Source organism: Oryctolagus cuniculus, chromosome 19 (genome assembly GCF_051225735.1).
Source record: "Oryctolagus cuniculus isolate XC-2025 breed Fujian yellow rabbit chromosome 19, ASM5122573v1, whole genome shotgun sequence".
Taxonomy (NCBI): domain Eukaryota; kingdom Metazoa; phylum Chordata; class Mammalia; order Lagomorpha; family Leporidae; genus Oryctolagus; species Oryctolagus cuniculus.
The window spans coordinates 46,091,472-46,111,642 of NC_142885.1; the positions used below are offsets into that span (position 1 = coordinate 46,091,472).

At 42.4% G+C, this 20,171-nt stretch overlaps 1 long non-coding RNA gene across 1 annotated transcript in view; it reads right to left on the minus strand.

Moving 5' to 3' along the window:
* The window catches only part of LOC149120545 (uncharacterized), a 46,982-nt gene that overhangs the window by 15,525 nt on the left and 11,286 nt on the right, over window positions 1-20,171 (minus strand). Inside the window, exon 2 of the long non-coding RNA XR_016225924.1 lies at window positions 19,947-20,102. This is a non-coding gene — a long non-coding RNA (uncharacterized LOC149120545). The remainder of the gene's footprint in view (window positions 1-19,946; window positions 20,103-20,171) is intronic.

Consider the following 20,171-nt stretch of genomic DNA (forward strand, 5'->3'; position numbering starts at 1 on the left):
CCTGTCAAAAAAAAAAAAAAACATAAAAAAATAGATAATGCAACTCTACTGCCTAATCAGTCTTACTGCGCACTCGCAAATGCTTCCTTCCTATGGCAGCATCTATTAACCCATACCATGAGAAGCAATCAAATCTGCTCCCCTGTCTTGTTGCTTCTCCACAGGTTGAAATTGCCTTGGCTACTGAGCCCCTTCCAATTCCCCTCTCCAGAAAAGCCCGGATAGCCCGGGCGCTGGCCCTTATCCCCTTACTTGTGGGGTTGGGTGTTTCCGCTGGGGTGGGTACCAGTGTGGCTGGGATCTCCGCCTTTTATCTCAACAACGGATTACATTCTCAGGTTGTCGGGGACCTGCGAGAAATAACCCAATTGCTTAGAGTCTTACAGGAACTGATCTCCTCCCTGGCCTCAGTAGTCCTTCAAAACAGAAGAGGACTGGATTTACTAACGGCAAAGGAGGGAGGCCTTTGTGTCTTCCTCAAGGAGGAGTGCTGCTTTTTTGTTAACCAATCTGGAGTTGTCCAGGATTGAATTAAACAACTTCAAGACAACCTTGAAAGTCGCCGGCGATGCCTAATGGACTCTTACAATGGCTGGCGAGGGATGTGGGGAGGGTGGCTGCCCTACCTCCTGCCGTTGTTTGGTCCAATCACTGCCATAATTGCACTTCTGCTCATAGGCCCCTGTGTGGTTAACACCTTAGGTTCCTTTGTTAGAAAACAGCTTCGTTCAACCCAAGTCAACCAGCTAGAAGTCAGGTACCAGGCCCTTGTTAGTCAACAGGATACCCCACTGGGTTACTAGCCAAACCTCTCCGCTTATCCCCTCATCTCCTAAATAGGGTACTGGTAGCCAATGACGGGTAAGATCCCCCGGGAATGGTCGACCTAAGACGGATGGCCAGGCCCTCCCTCCTGGCTTCTCCAAGACAGGCAACTTCCAGCTCCTGGTGGGGACAACCTAAGACAGGCACGGTTACCCTCAAAGTAAAAGCAAAGGGGGAGATGCGGGGGGCTCCAATTGAAAAGGAAACAAGGCCACTAAGCCTTCGCTTGACAAGGCCACTAAGCCTTTGCTCGAGTTTGCTGCACTTCCGCATTCCAGTGACAGCGTTTCCAACAACTCAAGATGGCCCCCGGGGGAGGTACCTAGCCTGACAGGAGACAGGAGAACAGTATGTGTCCTCAGCTGTGATAGGCCCTTGAGGGCATGCCCGCCTCGTGTCCTGCCTGACCTTTCAGCTGGTTGGCTCGGTTCCCTTGTGCCTTGGACAGCCCCCTTTTTGTGTCTATAAAAGCTATTCCCCCTCCCAATAAAGTTGAGAACACGGCTGCGCCCTGGGCATTGACTGATCTCCCAGCTCTGGTGTGGTTCCTTTGCCGCCAACGCTCATCATCCCGCTAGGCCTCAGAGCTCCGTAGGCTGGCCCTGAGGAGCTCCATCGGACCTGCTGCCCCGTAGCGAGCAGCAGGCAGAAGCAGAAATAATGAAGGGGCTGCATCACCCTCACATTATAAAACTGTTGCAGCTAAGGCACACGACAGAGAGAGCCTACATTTTTATGGAGTATGTGATCGCGGGGAACTTAGGTGGTACATGATAGAGAAAGGCTGCCTACAGGATGAAGAGATACATCGGCTGTTTAACCAAACTTTATTAGCTGTGCATTACTGCCATGAGCAGCGTATCATGCACAGAGATTTAAAGTTAGAAAATCTCCTTCTAGATGCCAATCTAAATATTAAGTTGACCGATTTTGGGCTCAGCTGCAAATTGGCTGATGGAGAAAACCTGAAAGATTTGTGTGGGACATTTGAGTATTGTGCCCCTGAGGAATTCTTAGAGGAGGAGTTCAGTAGGTACAAGGCTGATGTCTGGAGTCTGGGCGTGGTCCTGTACACCATGGTGACATGGTCACTACCTTTTGACGGGGAGGATTTTGTGCAGCTCAAGGAAAACATCCTGTCCGGACACTACCAAATTCTCACCTGTGTAAACCTAGAGCTTAGTAACCTGTTGGAAAGGTTACTGACCCATGACCCGGAGGTGAGGCCCATAGTGGCAGACACCATGAGCTACCAGTGGCTCAGTGCAGGACATGAAGTACCTGAAACAAGTGAAGAGTTTCTGTTTCTCCCCCAGGAACAGGAAATACAGGAATTCCCAGGGGGCCTATGCTCTCAATTGTGCCTTAAAGAACGGGATTACCCCTTGTCTTCTGTGCCACACTGGGTGAAATCCCAACAGCAGGGCTTTAGCATGCAAGAAATACATAGTGAAGTGGAAACTTTGGTATCTCCTCAGGGTCCTGAAGCTCTAAGGTCTTTTGAGGACCTGGGATTCCAGCTGGACCATAAAGCAGGCTCCCTGCCACCCAGGCTCCAAGCCAGTGCCTTGTCCCCAGGACTTCAGAAGAACCACAACAAAGTGAAGCCCATGCCTCATGCCATCCCCAGTGTTGAAAGCAGTCCCATTCTCCATTGCGTCCAGGGACAATCAGGCTGCAACAGCAGAGCCCCTGAGTGTGCTGCTCTCAGCTCCCAACCACTGATACTTGCAGAAGACCAATCGGGGCAGAATCCTTGCCATGGGACTCCCAGTATGAGTAGCAGTGAGTCCTGCAGGATAGATAGTTCCCAACTGGCCATGTTGACAAGGACCCCCGCTGCCTGTGCAGTCCTTAGCCAGGATCCTCTGACCTCCCTCTCCACCACACTGAACACCAACAGCAGTGAGGATGATTTAGAAGTCAGGAGCTGCCCCCAGGCAGCATCAGAGAAACAGAGCATCCCAGGCAAACAGCAGCAGCAGCAGGAGGAGCAGGAGGAGGAGGCAGGGACCTCAGACACTCAGGCTAAAAAGAGCAAGGGTCGCCTGGGGATTGGCAGGAGGATCATCAAATTCTTCACCTGGATGTGTTGTATCCGGCCAGCCTCAGAGGAAAGCCCTCAAGTCCAGCGTAGAAAGTGGCCTCTCAGTAGCCTCTTGGGAAATGCCCAAGAGGAGGGGCCCTTATATGAGAAATGAAACAATGAAGGGGTATTCATGGAATCCTGTCTGGGAGGAGGGAAGGCGAGGAGCCAGTAAGAGAAATTATAGGCAGAGAGGGAATATACTGTCCCATTTTTCAGATGGTCAATAAGGTAACATTTTTTCATGGTTAGGGGTCATGACCATTTCCCAAGCGAGAAGATACAGACACGTGGTGTCCGATTCTGTTTCGAAAATGAATCCATTAATATCACTCCCTAATTAAACTTCCTGTACCCAGGACTTATTGGACCCCTCCCTTATCCCCCACCCCCGGCTAGCAGGAGTATCATTTTCTCAAGAAAACCTACTTTTGCTTTGCTCCCCCAATCTCATGATCCATGTTGGGATTATTTATTGCTGTGAGACAAAGAATGGATTTGAAATTCCTGCAGCATCATTGGTGCCATGATTTGGATGGACTCAGATACATTGGAAAGGTGAGTAAGGCAGACTGTTTCTCTGTTTTTTGTTGAGGGACTATGTAAATACTTAAATATCAACCATACAACTGGTACTCCATATTGCCCACAACACCAGGGAATGATAGAGCGAGCCAAACAAACATTGAAAAGTACGATGGACAAATTTACGGACGAGGTGCAGACTATTGAGGCTCAATTACAGTTGGTACTAATAGCTCTTAACCAAAAAGAAGGGGAGGAATAGGATACACCCCAATGAAGAGATATTATTATCAACAATGGACTGCTTCTAATCAAAAGCTAGCATTACAAAAACTACATGCAGAAAAATATTCTTGCTTTTATAGATTACCAAACAGTAAAGACTGGAAAGGGCCCACTACCATCCTTTGGAGAGGAGAAGGAGCAGTAGTGATCGACACACCTGAAAAGGGGATTATTAGCTTGCCCCAAAGACATGTTAGGATAGTTCCAGCTCGAGAAGACACAAGCTAGAGATTGCACAAGAATAAACCACAACCGAATATGTTTAGCTTATAAATTAGAAGAAGATCCATACGAAATCCCCCACAGAAACCTAGTGAAAAATTGTATGATCACTGGCCATGGACTAGTGCTATTCTAACAACCAAAGATACTAGGACTATAATAACAGCAAATGGAAAATATGGGAAATTTGACAGGGATGTTAGACCATTAGCAGAGCAACGATGGGTATCTGGAATGTATGGGCTTGCTTCGAGGGCAACTAGTTGCTGGTATTGCAAGAAAAGTAAAAATTGGAAAAAGGTGATTAGAACAGGAAAACTGGAAGAAGGTGTGATGTATAGAGTACTTTTGGTGTACTGCTTAACACCTCAAGGAACATTGCAAAGATTGGCAGCCTTAGCGTACACATTGTAACAACCATTGATTTTCCTTCTGAAGCATGCACACATAAAGGAACCTTTGGATATTCTCGCCTATATAAGGACATATATAAGTGTTGGTCTTACCTCAAGACTTGGGAATTTCCAATTAGGCACTAATGGAATATCAATTGCAATTATCCTGTCAAAAGAATTCATGTGTTTGTAAGAAATGTAGATACCACTGTCAGTTGTGCTTTTTACAGAAAGAATTAGGGATTTCACATTCCAGAGCTAGGACTAAAGAACTCCAGAGATGGCAACAGCAGCAGCAAATGGAGAAATGTACATTAAAGGAAGAGAAGCAAAAGACCTCTATGAACAGTATATACTTAAACAATTAAGTGAGGAAGAAAATACACCACTTGTAAATCCTGTTGAGGGATTGTCCGAGGACCAACAAGATGAATTAGCAGCCCGACTACAAGAACATCTACAACAGCTAAAAGAAGAATTAAAGAGATGGGACCCAGATAAAGGTAAGTTAATTGAGGGTAAGCAAACACTTAAACAATTTAAAGTATTAGGTAACTTAATGAGATTGTGGGAAAGATTTGAACTACCTATGCTCAGAGCTTATGGATTAATAATGACAATTATCATCTTCATTATATTGCCCAGGGTAAAAACAGAAAAACAAGTGTTAGGCTTAGTAGAAAACCCACCAGCCTATACACACCCTGATATGAATAATGTACCCTTTACCTGTGAATCAAACATACCAAGGTCAGGATGTGAGCCCACAGGGACTCTATCCCTCATTAAGACGAAAGTAAAAAATTATACTATTCCTTGGTTAACCCGTGCTAAGGAATTGGTGGGACCTTGGAGAGATTTAATTGAACAATTTTTCTGTAGCAACTGTAAAAGGTCTAAAGTAGAATGCGGTAATTATACTTGTCATGCACACAATTATACAAATTGGATGTGCATTGGTGTAGTACCAAAATTGACAGGGCCCTTAAATCTAGTAACAAAACAAAACAAAGTATATCCTTTTGACTGATGCAGGATCCATGGAATGTATAGACATCACAGAGATTAAGAAAAATACCCCCTTAACTTACACAATGAGAGGATGCCCACTAGAAGGAACTATTTATGAAGCATGTGATGAGTTGAAACAAACAATGTTTGAACCAGGATTAAGTAGACTGTGTGTCAGACCCACATTTGCCTTAATAAATGCTTAGAATATAAGACATATAGCCTGAGCAGAGATCACAAATTTTACTGGGGAAAGCCTAACTGTACTTCGTGGGTAGCAACAATGTGCACAGAAGAAATACCTTTCTTAGGGCCAGATCTAACCCTATTAGGGTTAGAACATTCATATTTAGAACCGTATGTTAATAATACTAAGGAGAGGATGGATTACTCAGAATGGAAAACTGCATTTGCCCATGACATAGATCCCAGTCTTACTATAACAAAGATCCAGGGGCATATCAATTGCTCTTGGGTAGCTGTAAAGGACTCTTTAGTGTGGATGACCTCCAAACAAAACAGGTGAGTCCAAATAGGGGAGGGACAAGAAAAGGATCTAGAGAGAATTAGTCATGTAGAGTGCTCCTTCTATTATGAAAATGAGAGTTACTACCTTAACGAATCAAACACACCCTACAATTTATCAACTCCAGACTTTGGATATAGCATGTATATGAACGAGACATATCAAATACAATGGTCAACAATTCAAGATGAGTTTTCTGTCTCTTTTATTTGTAAAAATGGCTCAGAGCATAGGTGTATTAGATGCAGACCTCCAAGTAATAATCAGTCAACACATTGTTTTTGGCAGGCAGGATATGAAATGTTCCACAAACATTTTGTAAAAACTCCAGTAAGGGAAGACCCAGGAAACTGGACATGCAGGACCGAAGGGGAGGTATTATATGCTAGATGCAGACATCCATTAGATTCTAAAAAGGAGATCCATTGTTACATAAGGGACCTGGAATGGGAAAAGAGAATGACAACATTCTTGGCTGCATATATGGTGGTAAAGGCAACTCCCTTCACATATGTGCCAGTAAATATGTCTGATTTGACCATACCAATAAAACCAATGCGCAAAAAAAGAGACTTTGGAGTAACAGCAGCCATTATCACTACAGCAGTGTCAGCAGCCACGGTAGCTGGTGTTGTGACTGCAGCACTGGCTCTAAGCACTACCCAAATACAGGGAGATGCTTTAGAGTCCCTTCTGAAGATAATTCAGGAGCAGCAGGGTCAGCTAGATGACCAGTCAGCACTGCTTAAGACACATGCTATGGGGCTCCAAATGCTCGAACCACACGCGGTACAAATAGAACAGATAATTACCATACTAGCTTTGGAAAGAGAACTCAAGTGTGAAACTACTGGAAGAGTTTGCCACCATTCCATGGAACAATCTATCCATTCCTAATGCAACACAACTATCTGATATGTTCAAACACAACCACTCTACCTGGCTAGAGTGGGTAAATGCAACTGTTCATCTTGAGGCTAACATTACTAAGAGATCTCTACATATAATACAGCTTCAAAATATAGCAGCATTTAAGGTAGGTCAAGTCAAAACAGTGGAACAGACAATAAATACTCTGACTGACACAGTTTCCTCTTGGCTCCCATCCTGGAAATGGTTTAAAATAGGAGCAATATTTTGTATAGTCCTTGTATGCTTGCCTATCTTACAGCACCTCTTCTCAACTGGACAAAATTTCGCCAAGGGATACCTGGCCTTCTGAGAGGAACCCAACCCACCGGAAATGGAAGAAGAAGAAGAAAAAGAAGACCTCAGATCTGGAAATCAATCCGGGATATGCTCAAGAATGTTCATCCCTTTGGCCCAACGGCTCAATGGGCTTTACAGGGCTATGAGAGCATTTAACGAAAAAGACAAGGGAGCGAAACTGATCATTTATCAGGGAAAGAAACTGCACTGTAGCAAAGCTTGCAAGAGGAAATGGCCTAACAGCAAATAGTGGTTGTAACTATGTAACCGCTGCTGCCATGACTGCGGGGCCCAAAGGGAGGGAACATAGGCAGTGCTGACCCTAAACAAGTGTGTTTAAGAAGACCCTCAGAGCTTGTAAATCGGAGCACTACTCAGCCTCCCTTCCTGGTCCATAGAGCCTAGTGCCCACTGGGAGAAGCTCCTGGTCTGTAGAGCCTAGTGCCCGCTGGAGCCAGCTGAGTGGCCTTCCCTCCTAGTGCCGGTGTATCAATAAAGAGCATTTAACCTGATTCTTCTCAGTCTCCTCTGTGAACCCTTCATCAGCCTCCGGGACAGTCACTGGTGGCGGGAAAGCTGACAATCATCAAAGACACATGAAAATGGAAAGACATCCTCTGTTCATGAATTAGAAGGATTAACATTAAAATGTTCATATTCCTTAGGAACTTTACAGATTCAACGCAAGTCCTATCAAAATACCAATGGCATTTTTATACAGTCAGAACAACAAATTCTAACATTCATAAGGAACTACAGAAGACCCAGAGCAGCCAAAGTGATTCTACACAAGAAAAAATATACAAAGCTGGGAGCATAACAATACCTGATTTCACAAAGGTCTAGTAAATAAAATAGGATGAACCTGGAATGAAGATGGATACAAAGATCAACGAAAACAGAGAAAAAAATACATAAATACAAACATACATACATAACAGCTAAATGATTTTTGATGAGAATCCCATAGTCTTTTCAATAAGTGGTGCTGACAATACCGGATATACATATGTAGAAGAATGAAATTAAATGTCTACATTTCACCACACATAAAAATCAACTCAGATGGATCAAGGACCTAAAACTGAGACCTGAAAATACAAACTTGCTGGAATAAAACACAGGGAGACATCTCTTAAACGTGGTAGAGGCAATGACTTTTTGGTTAAAACCCCAGAAGTTCAGGCAGCAAAAGTAAAACTAGATGAATGGGACTACATCAAACACTGAAGCTTCTGTACAGCAAAGAAAACAGTAATAGAGTGAATAAACAACCAATGGAAAGGGATAAAATACTTGCAAACTACTTATCCAACAAAGGATTAATATTCAGAATATATCAGGAACTCAACAAACTCAAAATCAAGCATCCAATGCAGTTAAGAAATGGGCACAAGGAGCCTAAAAAGACAATTCTCAAAAGAAAAAATACAAATGGCCAACAAATATATGAAAAACACTATTACTAGCCATCAGAGAAATCAAAATAGGGGCTCACACTGTGGCACGGTAGGCGAAGCCTCTGCCTGCAGGGCCAGCATCCTATGTGGGCACTGGTTCATGTCCCGGATGCTCTTCTTCTGATCCTGCTCTCTGAATATGGCCTGGAAAGCAGTGGAAGATGGCTGAACTGCTTGGGCCCCTGCAACCACATGGGAGACCTGGAAGAAACTCCTGGCTCCTGGTTTTGGATGGGCTCAGCTCTTGCCATTGCAGCCATCTGGGGAGTGAACCAGCGTATGGAAGACCTTTGTGTGCCTCCCTCTGTGTCTGTTAACTCTGCCTCTCAAATAAATTAAAAAAAAACTTTAAAAAAGAAATGCAAATCAAAACCCCAAAGAGATATCACCTCATAATGCTAGAATGCCTATCATAAAGAAAAAGTAAAAAATTCTCACAAGGATATGGAGAAAGGAGAACTCTCGTATACTGAGCATGGGAATCCAAATGAGTACAACCCCTGCAGCAAACACTGTGGAGATTTCTAAAAACTAAGAATAGAACTGCCATATGACTCAACAATCTCAATACTCAGTATATGTCCAAAAGACATGAAATCATTGTATCTAAGATACCTGCTCCACCATGATTACTGCAGCACTGTTAACAATGGCCAAGATACGGAATCAACCAACGTATCCACCAGCAGATGAAGACATCAAGAATTTCTTGTGTATATACTAAATGGAATACTATTCAGCCCTTTAAAAATGAAATCCTGTCCTTTGCAGCAAAATGTATGCAACTGGAGGGTATCGTGTTTAGTGCAAAAAGCCAGACACAGAAAGATAAATAACACATGCAAACCTTCACATAAGCAAGCTAAAAACCCAAATGCATAATGATTAATACAGGATGGCAGCCACTGCAGGGGATGAAGGGAGTTTTGATGAGGAGCACAGAATCAGAGTTAGATCAAAGGAATAAGTTCCTATTGTTACACAGCACAGTGAGAAGACTAGCTCACAATAACCTCGAATGTATTATATGAACATACAGAAGAAATTGCAAGTCTTCCATCATAAAATATTGACAAAGGAAGGGAAATGTTGATTATCTCATTTTTCATCAGGACACATTGCAGACATGCACCCAGACCTAATACTGTAGCCCTTAGGTAGGTGAAATTATTGTTAATGTCAAAATTTTCAGAACACAGAACCATACCATGAACCAGCAACACCACCACTGGGTACATGTCCCACAGAAAGGAACTAAGCAGTTCACCTACCTATAGTCCCATGTTTGAAGCACATTTTTAGCCATGAGGGAAAGAGCAGGGAGCAGTCTGGTGTGGTTATCAAGGATAATAATCACTTGCCTCTTGCAACAGCAGACCAATCAAATCCACCCGCCAGGTGGCATGTGAGAGTAATCACCTCTCCAAATGCCACCACGGGAGAAAAAGGAATGATGGAAGTTTTGTCTGCAAAGCAGACATTCCCGGGGGACTTTCCAACTGAGTTGGATGGAATAGGAAAACCACAACCAGAAATCCAAAATGACAGCCATAAGATGTCCCCAAATCAGATATGCCTGGGTCAAGAAACTCATTCTGGTACCACAATAGGAAAATGTCCCCAAATTAGATATGCCCAGCAGTTCAAACTCATTTTGGTACCACAGTCTCCACTATGAGGGCAGGGATGCAGAAAAAGTAGACTGCATTTTTGTCTCACTAAAAGGGAATAGTATCTTGGCAAACAAACTGAGTTGAGAGTTCATCAGACGAAGGGGTCAAGAGTTTGTTGTATATATATGAAACAGAATACTATCCAGCCATTTGAAAAGAATGACACTCTGTCACTTGAAGCAAGATGTATGGAACTGGAGGTAAGTGAAAACAATCCAGACACAGAAAGACAAATACTGTACCCATTCCCTCACAAACACAAGCTAAAACAATCAGGGGCCAGTGCTGTGGCATGGTAGGTTAAGGCTCTGCCTGTGGTGCCAGAATCCCAAGTGGGCACCCACCGGTTCATATCCTTGCTGCTCCTCTTCTGAACCAGCACACTGGTTATGGGTTGAGAAAGCAATGGAAGATGGCCCTACTGCTTGGGCTCCTACATCCACTTTGGGAGATCCAGAAAAAGCTCCTGGCTCCTGGCTTCGAATTTGTTCTGATGCAGTTGTTGCAGCCATTTGGGTAATGAATGAGCAGAAGGAAAACATCTCTCTGTCTCTCCCTCTCTCTGTAGCTCAGCTTTTCAAATAAAAATAAATAAATCTTTAAAATACACCTATGTGAATACATAATAATTAATAAGGGATGTAAGAGATTGGAGGGAAAATGCAAGGAGTTTGGATGATGGGTACCAAATCAGAGTTAGATCAAGGAGTAACTTTCTAATGTTACACAGAATAATGCAGAGGATAGCTCACAATAACTGAGTATGTGTTGAATGAACATATACAAGGAATTCCAAGATGTCAATCATTAAGTACTGACAAATAAAGGGAAATATTGATCATCCCTTTTTAATCAGGACACATTGCAGACATGTACCAAAATGTCACACAGTAGCCTTTAAAGTATGTATAATTATTGATTTCAAAATTTTTTTAAAAAAACCCTTCACATGAACTAGAAACTCCATCACTGTGTAAACACCAAATGGACAGGAACTAAGTATTTCAGATACTTTTGGTGACATGTTTAATGCACCAGGGATGTAGTACTTAGAATCTGATGACAATTTCAGCCATTAACAAAGAAGCAACGAGAAGTCTGGTGTAGGCTTACAGAACAGTAAGCACCTGCCATTTGCTACAGCAGGTCAATAAAATCCTCTTGCCAGGTAGCATGTGCATAATCACCACTCCAAATGCAACCATGCGAGAAGAAGGAATGACAGTTTTGTCTGTACAGCAGGCATTCCTGGGAGAATTCCACAACTGACATGGATACAACAGGAAAGCTATAAGCTCAAATCCAAGTTGATAGGCCTATGATGTCCCAAATCATATAAGCCTGGGAGGCTCCACTATGAAAGCAAGGATGCAGATAATATATAGTGCAGGTTTGCTACATTAAAAGGCAGTAGAATTTTGGCAAGCAAAATAGCTGAGTTGGTCAGGGAGGTTAGGCCAGTAGCACAGATATCAACAGTGATCCACCAAAGGGGGTACTCCAACGTAAGGGTATGGATGGTCCAGTCTGAGGCCACAAAAGGCCATTAGCAATTGGTGATGTCCCTAGAATTGGTGGACATGTGACTTTCAAGATGGCCTTGAGTGTGGCTGGACTGCTCAATGTCAAGTAGGATGATCACAAGTTCTACCCCTTGAGACACATGACACTACCCCTGTATCTGGAAGGAGGTATCTGATGTGAGATGACTGATGGTGGCTCTCCAAATAGACAAAGTGTCTGACATCCTCATTAAGGACACAGACTCCTCAGGGTGTGGGTTTGTTTGGTCTCTGAAATACCACTTCCATTTAACAAGAGATTCTCAGTGGCTGGAGGCAAGGACCCAGCTCATGATGCTGAGGAAGGTAGTCCAAACTCTCTGTGAGTCAAACAGTAGGGTCACTAATAGCTCAAAGCTAATTTGAAGTCCTTTACCCATGTGACCCTCAGAACCAAAAACTATCCACAGAGTAGTCCTTAGTTTTTTTCTTTGGAAGTGTGCCTGACCAAGGTGCATCCTTGTGGGTGACTGGTGAGATAAGTGGGTCTTAGGGTTCACTAGAGGTAAGGAAATTGGTGTTACCAGAAGGTGAAAATGTGCTGGGCTTCCTTGGTTGAAACCGAATCACTGAGGAAAAGGAGATATATGTGGATTTCTTGAGGATTTTTTCTGAATTCCTTTTTCAAAATATACACCAAAAATTTGAGGTTGCAAGATCTCATCTCGTGTGGAACTAAGGTTCACACCCACTCAGTCAAGAAGTCAGTTGCTGATGTTCGAGGCCCACTTTTTTCTCCTCCTCTTGATTATCAGTTGAAACGATGTCCTCAAGATAGTGTCACAGGTGGATGCTAGGTGACAACTGAAGGCCAGCCAGAGCCTGTTAACAGACCATGAGTCCTGCAGGACCATAGAAGCAGCCCACTTGAAGTCTCATAAAGGTGCATTGTTGGCCTTTAAATTAAAAAGTAAATGCTGGGGCTGGTGCTATGGTGCAGCTGATTAATGCCCTGACCTGAAGCACCAGCATCCCATGTGGGTGCCGGTTCGAGATCCACCTGCTCCACTTCCCATCCAGCTCTTTGCTATGGCACAGTAGGTAAGGCTTCAGATAACAATGCTTCCATTTCATACTGTAGTGCTGGGTCATGCCCCAGCTACTCTATTTCCAGTCCAGTTTCCTCCTAAGGTGCATGGATAGACAGTGGGTGATGTCGGAAGATCTCAGGACTCTGCAACCTATGTAGGAGAAGATGATGGAGATCCTGCTCCTGGCTTCACCTTGGCTAATCTGTAGCTTTGCAGCCATTTGGAGAGTGAGGTAGTGGGTTGGATGATCTCTCTGTCTCTCCCTCAATAATATTTTTTTCCAAACAAAAAATCATTAATATATAACAATGGCCAAGGAACTGTGACAGAGTTGTTAAGATGGCATTTGGTTTACCCATGTCCTATATCAGAACGCCTGGATTTCAGTATAATCTTCCTGCAGTCAGGTTCCTGCTAATGTACACTCTGATGGAGAGCAGGCATTGCGTCAGTTACTTAGGTCTCTTCCACCAATATAAGAGAACTGGATGGAGTTCTTGGCTTCTGACTTTGGCCTAGCCCTTCCATAATGTTTGCAGGCTTTGGTGATGAGGCCAACAGATGGAAACATCTTTCTCCATCTCACACTGCCATTCTAATCAGAATATAAAGGCTTCAATTCACTTTATTTGGCATGGCAATTAAAGACATCATTTTTGGTGGCAGCACCCCATCACAGAGTATCCAGGATCAATACCTGTCGCATTCAAATCCAGGTTCCTGCTCATGCATACCCTGGGAAACAACAGAGGATGGCTCAGATACTTGGGCCCTTGCCACTCAAGTGGAGTGATCCAGCCAATGGGAAATCTGTTTTCTTGTCTTTCAATGAAACATAATGAATAATGCTTAAGTAAGTGAATAAATAATTCCACTGGGTCCAAGGCAGATTGTTTGGGACTATCCTAGGGGCAGCTTTGCCATTCGGGGGTGGTGGCTGCACATACTCGCTGAAGAATGCCTAACAGCCTCAGTGGCTCTCTTTTGTTCTTAATTGTACACTGTCCATTGAAACAAAGAGGCTCCTGCTGTAGTGTGGTGTTTCACATGCTCTGGACACCCATTGCAGCAGAAAAAGGGACATTTTATGTTCACCCTCTGCGCAAACATGACACCATCTGTTTGTGCTTTCCAGACAAGTTGGACAGGATCTTGATGTAGTTCAGTGAGAGCTGCCAGCTGCCAACTCTGTTGCCTGGTGATTTACAGACTCCATCCTGTCAGGAACACAGCAAGGTTGCCCTTCTCAATGTGGCCCTGTCCAGTCTTTGAGCAGGCTTTGTGTCTCCATCCACAGCAAGGTGTGTACATCTGTGTGGACTTCCTTGGTGTCTGAGATATGGCACTTCACCACCTGAGACAGCTGCAGATGAGGCATCAACTTTCTTCACCATGTCGTGGGTGGTACTTGGCAGCATGTGAGGGGCAGCCAGCAGTCATCTGGTGCATCCAGACTCACCATCCCACAGCACACAAGACTCTGCATTACCCAGGTGGAGGTGCCAATGTCTGAAATGATCCCATGAGACCATGTTACTTAGATGCTGCTGCCAGCAACACTCTGCACACAACCTTGAGTATAGGCCTTCCCTTAAGAAGCCTCACTGTCTCACTGGGAGTCTCTGGAGGGACACGGAAAGCAGTGATAAACCAAAATATTCAGGTTGCAAGCTCTCATCTCGTGTGGAACTAAGGTCCACACCCCCTCGGTCAAGAAGTCAGTTGCTGATGTTCGAGGCCCATTTTTCCTCCTCCTCTTATCAGTTGAAATGATGTCCTCAACATAGTGTCACAGGTGGATAATAGGTGACAACTGAAGGCCAGCCAGATCCTATTAGCAGACCATGAGCCCTGGAGGACCATAGAGGCAGCCCACTGGAAGCTGTGTGGGTGCATGCACCCATTAGCAATGGCAGTCCACAAGTCTACCAGGTACTACTCTAATTCCCATATGGCAAACGACAGAGAAATTCTCCACAGGTAACCTTCAAGCATTTTTGACATGTTCTTATATTTATGACATTACATATTCCTCAACACAACTGTTAACAATAACTGAATTCAACAACATTGTAGAATACATGATGTTGTGCATGGAAAAATGTAAACACTCCACCAAAAAATGGTTCAAGATAAAAAACCAATTCAGTGACGTTACAGGTTACAAATCAACATACAGAAACAGTAGCTTTTTTATATTCTAATAACCAGCTTGCCAAAAATGAAATCTAACAATTAATCCAATATGCAATAGGGACAAAAATAAAACATTTAGGAATAAATGCAACCGATTAAGTGAAAGATATCTACAATGAAAATTCTAAAACGCTGAAGAAATAAATCATCAAGGACTCCCAAAATGCAAAAATATAACCTACACATGGATTGGAAGAATTAGTATAATTAGAATACCTATATTACTTAAAGCAACCTACAAAATAAATGAAATTCCTATCAAACACCAATGACATGTTTTACAGAATGAGAGAATAATCCTAAATTCCCCAAGAAAAAAGAAGTGGAAGTTCTCTCCTCCCTTCAGAGAAAGGCACCTCCTTCTTTGATGGCCCGTTCTTTCCACTGGGAACTCACTTGCAGAGATCTTTCATTTGTTGTTGTTTTTTGTGTTTTTTTGTTTGTTTGTTTTTTGGCCAGAGTGTCTTGGCTTTCCAGGCCTAAAATACTCTCGTGGGCTCTTTAGCCAGATCCAAATGCCTTAAGGGCTGATTCTGTGGCCAGAGTGCTGTTTAGGACATCTGCCATTCTATCAGTCTGCCGTGTATCCTGCTTCCCATGTTGGATCATTCTCTCCCTTTTTAATTCTATCAGTTAGTATTAGCAGACACTAGTCTTGTTTATGTGATCCCTTTGACTCTTAGATCTATCAGGGTCAACTGTGAACTGAAATTAATCACTTGGACTAGTCAGATGGCATTGGTACATGCCACCTTGATGGGACTGAACTGGAATCCCCTGGCACGTTTCTAACTCTACCATTTGGAAGCCCTAACTTTTTAAATTTTTGGTTTGTTAAGAACAGTGTGCAAACTGAAATGGCTCTGCAGTGATTCTCAAAATACGGTAAAATCCCAAATATGAAAAAAGCTTATCTCCTACTCATTGTATTGCTCTGATGCTATTCAATTTCACATACACATGAAAACATACTACCATTTTTCTTAATTAGAGGAAACAACCTAAAATAAATATCCATCCCCATCTTAAAACACAGCATAGTAGCCTTTCGCATGAGCATGACAAGAAAGAACAGTTCAGTTATTTACAGGTTCTGGTTTTGCTTGTCTTAATTAACCATTTTCAAATACCATAATATTAGTTGTGACATTAATCATTTAAACCCCTTAACTTTATACACCAAGTAACATGTTGCTATTTTTACTTACATTTTATCAACAAGAGTTGTACAGATTTATGGGCTAGTGTGACATTTCAATACTCATATAAAATTTGTACTGATCAAATCTACATTAATCTTTCGACATTATTTTATGGATAGAGCCTTGAGCTAACCTTTATTTCATTTTCTAATAACAGATGTAATGGATTACTTTGAGCTACAAACATCCACCTGTATGATTCTAGGAAATTACTCAATAATCTAATGCTACTGCGATAATCATCCGTGTCCATGTTTCCTACTAGTTTTAATATTGCAATTCATTTCAATCAATAAGGGGGAGGAGCAGAGAGAGAGAGAGAGAGAGAGATAAAGACACCACCCATCTAGTAGTTCATTACCCAAATGCCCAAAATACACAGGGCTGATCTGACCCAGGCTGAAGCTGGGAGATGGTCTCCAATGTGGTAGCAAGAATCCAACTACTTAAGCCATCACGGGCTGCCACTGGTATCCTGAGCATTGTCTTTCCCACTATGCCAAATGTCTACCCTTCAAAAAACTTTTGGGACATACCCTCATATAGCCCTGGCTTCCAGAGGAGGAGGCCACAGACCCCTGTCTTGACCCCATCACTGCATGGACTCCTACTCCCCAATCACCACACATGTCAAGCTCCTCCTCAACTCCAGCCACAGCATCTGGTTTAAGGGATCCAAATGAAGACACTGAGAAACCTGGCCCACTAGGGTTACCAAACATGCAGTCACTGGACATAAAGGCCCACATCTGAAGCAAAAGCAACCTGGATAACCACATGTCCAAAACTGAAACTGCATCATTGTTACACCACATATTAAAATCAACTCAAAATGAACTGAAAGTCCACACAGAAGATCTGAACACTTACAACTTATAAAATAGAAAATTCCTTGACATTAGCCTCAAGAGCGGTTGCTTATGTGTTAACAATTAAACACAGAGAGCAAAAGCAAACAAAAGGAAATGAAACTACAACAAACTAGTAAAGCAATAAAGCAAAGATCAATGAAATGAAAAGGCAAACCAATGAATAGGAGAAAATATTAGCAAACCGTATGTGTGATCAAGGAAGTAATACAGGGAATGCATACACTAAGAAGCAAAGAATACAATTACAAAAGGACAAAGGAATCAATCAATGTTTTCCAACAAAGACAGACAATGTACCCAGTGGGTATGTGAAAAAGTTCTGAACATTGCTATCATCAGCAAAATGCAAATCAACATGACAATGGTTATTATCTCATATCTGTTAAACGGCTACTATTAAAAAGTTAAAAGATAAGTATTGGGCACAATGTAGAGCACACAGAACACACAGTATTGGAGGGAATGTAAACTGTACCATCCATTAGGAAAAGCAATATGGAAGTTCCTCAAAGAAAATCTCAAAAGGAACAACCTTTATTAGCCATGAATCCAAAAGAAAATCACCATGTCAAAGAACTGTCTGCACCTCCACATTCACTTCAGCATCATTAACAATTTCACCATACGGAAATAACCCAAATGTTTGTTGATGGACCCATAAGGAAAAATGGGATACACATACAGTGGAATCCTCGCCAAACCTTAAAAAGAAAATGTTTACAAAGTTTAAATGTCTTTGAAAGCTGCACTCTGAAAACTACACATATACCAATTCATTGAAGGATTTCCTGGACTCCATGCCTGTTCTCTCACTATAGCACTTCAGTAGAAAGCTTCAAATATTTCCAATATTGAACTGCAAGTCACAGTTTTAGTTTTCCCATTCATAATTATTGAGGCCTACATAACTCACAAACAAAACTGTATAAAGGTGAAACAAAGGCATTGTTTGTAGCAAACTCACCATCCAGTTTTCCCCCATAGATCTGACTTTCATTAAACAGAGGAAAAGCATCTTAAAGATGTCTGGCATAAAGCACTCTAATTTTGGAATTTCCCCAGAAAGCTTCTATATTTTAACTTCTTCTTAGTAGTACACTAGAAATTGCTAGCCTAGGATTTTTGTGGGAGACGCTAAAGTTTAATGGTGGTCACAGGAGCAGAGGTGTGGAAAAAGTGATGGAATTGAGACATAAAAGCAAAAAGCAAAAGATTCCCACATTCCTGCGGCTTTGAGAAGGGTATAGGGACCAGCCAGCCTTTGAGATGCCTGGTGATTGTTATCAGAGAACATCTGTGGATTGGGAGCATGAGACAACAAAAGAACAGATGTTTCTTGGTGTGTTGTGTGTGAGGGAAAGGAATTATGGAATCAAGGATCAAGTTTGAAAATAGCCAAAAGGAGAAAACCATGGGCAATATAAACAGGTCTAGCTAATGATGGGAGAAAAAGCCAAGACCTTCCTGAAACACAGTACAGAGATAAGGCTGTCTAGGATGAGAAGGCCAGTGTGAACAAACACTTAGTTTTAACATGGGGTCATTTCAACTTCTGGATTTGAAGAATCAGCACTAACAGGAACACCAAGAGTGGATAATGAAGAAACTGGAACATCCATGAGGACTTGCATCAAGGGGTGGTTTCTGAGTAGTCACTGGTCAGCATCTCATAAGATGAGGTTCAAGGAATGACCCTTGGGTGTCAACACTAGTAACTGCTAACCAGAAGGAAGGCAGACTTGATTCACCACATACTGTAAGAACCAAACCACAAAACACAATACCTACGGATTTTGAAATTTTGTGTTGTTTAAAACACAGGGACAAATAGGGATTTCATTTCATCAACCAAAGTTTTAGAACCAATTACGTGGCAACCATTGTGGATACTGTGCAGAAACAATGCCCCTGCCTTCTCAGACCTAAAAATGCTCTAAACATATCATAATCCAAATGATTTCAATATTTCATATTTCAAAATCTAATGTAGAAGTAAAAAGAACCTGTATTGAGTTATTCAGAACCTTAATAGTTTTATAACTGCAACAAATATACTTAGGAAGTAATGCTGACTTCTAAAAATTTCGGTGCCATCCTCTGACTAGGAGTCCCCATACTCCTAGTCAATGCAATAATATGACTGGGACATGTAAATTTTGCATGATATGTCTCCCCACATAACCACATTCATTAACACAATATAACAATGTATTCCTCAGGAACTTTTTCAAAAAATTAGGGAAACACTGGATAGCACAGAGGCAGAATCAGATTTCAGTGGGGCAATGACAACAATATGCAACCATCTTTTTGGGTTTACCACTCAATGCTCTCACTGCTGTGTGGCAGAACCTTCAATGCAAACTGAGATAAACTATCTTAGCAAATTAGGAAAAACAGGAAGCAAATCCTGCGAGCAGGAATTTCCTTTCTCGATGACCAGATCCATTTTCTCAGCTCCTATACACTAAGTAGAACTATAAACCCAGAAAATAAAACAAGAGACCTGGAAATTAACACAGTCACTGGGCATCTTAATTGCCCACCCAAAAGAAGATGACTCACCTGCTGCTTCACCCATCCTGGCATCAGAATTCAGCCAGGTAGGCTCACACCTCCTGGAACTCTATGTGATACCTCCGAGCACATGTATGTTTTACAATATACAATTTAAAATCTCTTTAGAACATATGATATAAAATTTATAATATATAGTAAAAATTTATAACAATATATAACATTCAATTTATAATGGACAATATAATACACAATTTTTTCTTCCTTCCCCCTGGCTCCTGAAGGCCCAAGTGTCCCCTGCCTGTGTCCAGGACCGGCATATGATATGCACAAACATTTCAAGACTCACCAGGTGAGGATGGTCAAACCTGAGGGTCCTGTGGAATCCACTGCCACTCCCCGACACCAGCAGTCCGGCCCTTGCTGCAGTGTTGTTCTTGGCTGCTCACCTCCTTATTCTTAGTGCCAGGGCTTAGCACACGTTCCAATGAAGAACTCCATGATGCTAGACACCAAGAAGAGAAAAGGCAAACAGCAGCACTGAGCACCCTTTTTATAAACTCAGAATTCAATG